Genomic DNA, 3,132 nt, shown 5'->3' on the forward strand with positions numbered 1-3,132 from the left:
CCAATCCTTCTCAAACTCTTCAAAAACTTGCATAGGGAGGAATACTCTCAAATTCATTCTACAAAGCCACCATCACCCTGATACCAAAACCAGAAAAAGATACCACAAAAAAAGAAAATTATAGACAATATCATTGATGAGCATAGATGCAAAAATCCTGAACAAAATACTAGCAAACAGAATCCAACAATATATTAAAAGGATCATACACCATGATCAAGTGGAATTTATCCCAGGGATATAAGGATTCTTCAATATAGGCAAATCAATCAATGTGATACACCATATTAACAAATTAAGGAATAAAATATATATGATCATCTCAATAGATGCAGAAAAAGCTTTTGACAAAATTCAACTCTCATTTATGGTAAAAACTCTCTAGAAAATGAGCATAGAGCTAACCTACCTCAACATAATAAAGGCCATATCTGACAAACCCACAGTAAACATCATACTCAATGATGAAAAACTGAAAGCGTTTCCACTAAGATCAGAAATAAGACAAGGACATCCACTCTTGCCACTCTTATTCAACATAGTTTTGGAAGTCCTAGCCACAGCAATCAGAGAAGAAAAAGAAATAAAGGGAATCCAAATTGGAAAAGAAGAAGTAAAACAGTCACTGTTTGTAGATGACACGACACTATACATAGAGAACCCTAAAGATGCCACCAGGAAACTACTACAGTTAATCAATGAATTTGGTAAAGTTGCAGGATACAAAATTAATGCACAGAAATCTCTGGCATTCCTATACCTGAACAAACAAAAATCAGAAAGAGAAATTAAGGAAACAATCCCATTTACCATCTCAACAAAAAGAATAAAATACCTAGGAATAAACCTACCTAAGGAGGGGAAAGACTTGTACTCAGAAAACTATAAAACACTGATAAAAGAAATCAAAGATGACATAAACAGATGGAAAAATATACCATGTCCTTGGATTGGAAGAATCAATATTGTGAAACTGACTATACTACCCAAAGCAATCTACAGATTCAACGCAATCCCTATCAAACTACCAATGGCATTTTTCACAGAACTAGAACAAAAAATTTTACAATTCGTATGGAGACAAAAAAGACTCCAAATAGCCAAAGCAATCTTGAGAAAGAACAATGGAGCTGGAGGAATCAGGCTCCCTGACTTCAGACTATACTACAAAGTTACAGTAATCAAGACGATATGGTACTGGCACAAAAACAGAAATATAGATCAATGGAACAGGATAAAAAGCCCAGAGATAAACCCATGCACATATGGTCACCTTGTCTTTGATAAAGGAGGCAAGAATATACAATGGAGAAAAGACAGCCTCTTCAATAAGTGACGCTGGGAAAACTGGACAGCTACATGTAAAAGAATGAAATTAGAACACTCCCTAACAACACACACAAAAATAGACTCAAAATGGATTATAAAGATATAAAGATCTATATTTAGATCTATATAAAGATCTAAATGTAAGGCCAGACACTATCAAACTCTTAGAGGAACACATGGGGAAAAAACTCTTTGACATAAACCACAGCAAGATCTTTTTTGACCCACCTCCTAGAGTAATGGAAATAAAAACAAAATAAACAAATGGGACCTAATTAAACTTGAAATCTTTTGCACAGCAAATGAAACCATAAACAAGACAAAAAGACAATCCTCAGAATGGGAGAAAATATTTGCAAATGAAACAGTAGACAAAGGATTAATCTCCAAAATATACAAACAGCTCATGGAGCTCAATATCAAAAAAAACAAAAAATCCAATTAAAAAATGGGCAGAAGACCTAAGTAGACTTCACCAAAGAAGACAAACAGATGGCAAAGAGACACATGAAAAAATGCTCAACATCACTAATTATTAGAGAAATGCAAATCAAAACTTCAGTGACGTATCACCTAACACCAGTCAGAATGGCCATTATCAAAAGAAAATCTAGAAACAATAAATGCTGGAGAGGGTGTGGAGAAAAGGGAACCTTCTTGCACTGTTGGTGGGAATGTGAATTGGTACAGCCACTATCGAGAACAGTATGGAGGTTCCTTAAAAAACTACAAATAGAGTTACCATATGACCCAGCAATCCCATGACTGGGCATATACCCTGAGAAAACCATAATTCAAAAAGAGTCATGTACCACAATGTTCATTGCAGCTCTATTTACAATAGCCAGGACATGGAAGCAACCTAAGTGTCCATTGACAGATGAATGGATAAAGAAGTTGTGACACATATATACAATGGAATATTACTCAGCCATAAAAAGAATCAAAATTGAGTTATTTGTAGTGAGGTAGATGGACCTAGAGTCTGTCATACAGAGTGAAGTAAGTCAAAAAGGGAAAAACAAATATGATATGCTAATGCATATGTATGGAATCTTAAAAAAAAAAAACTGGTATTAATGAACCTAGTGGCAGGGCAGGAATAAAGATGTAGACATAGAGAATGGACTTGAGGACACAGTGGAGGGGGGGAAGTTTGGGTGAAGTGAGAGTAGCATCGACATATATACACTACCTAATGTAAAATAACTAGTGGGAAGCAGCCGCATAACATAGGGAGATCAGCTCAGTGCTCTGCAAGGGCCTAGAGGGGTGAGATAGGGAGGGTGGGAGGGAGACGCAAGAGGGAGGGGATATGGGGACATATGTATGCATATGGCTGATTCACTTTGTTATACAACAGAAACTAACACAGTATTGTAAAGCAATTATACTCCAATAAAGATCTATTTAAAAAAAAAAAAAAAGAGAAGAAGAAAGAAGATCCAAACTACATACATTTGAATAGGAAAAGTGGGAAGGCACAACGATCAAAAGTCAAGGTGGAAGAGGGTAAATAAAACTTTACAGAAACACATTTCAACATCTAGACAAATTATTGTGGAAACATAAATAGCCAACATTGTCTCAAGAATAAGTAAAAAATCTAAAACAATGGAATATTTTGCAGTCAATAAATAGCAAGGAATTTGATGATATGAAAAGTTCTTAAGGATACTGTTATTAAAAGAAGAAATTACAGATTACACACAGCATGTTCTATAGAACCTATAATATTATCTATTGCGTATACCCCTATTGTTTCACGGTTTTGTGGTTCAGAAATCTGAGAGTGACTCTAAG

Source organism: Delphinus delphis, chromosome 3, assembly GCF_949987515.2.
Source record: "Delphinus delphis chromosome 3, mDelDel1.2, whole genome shotgun sequence".
In the NCBI taxonomy this organism is placed as follows: Eukaryota; Metazoa; Chordata; class Mammalia; order Artiodactyla; family Delphinidae; genus Delphinus; species Delphinus delphis.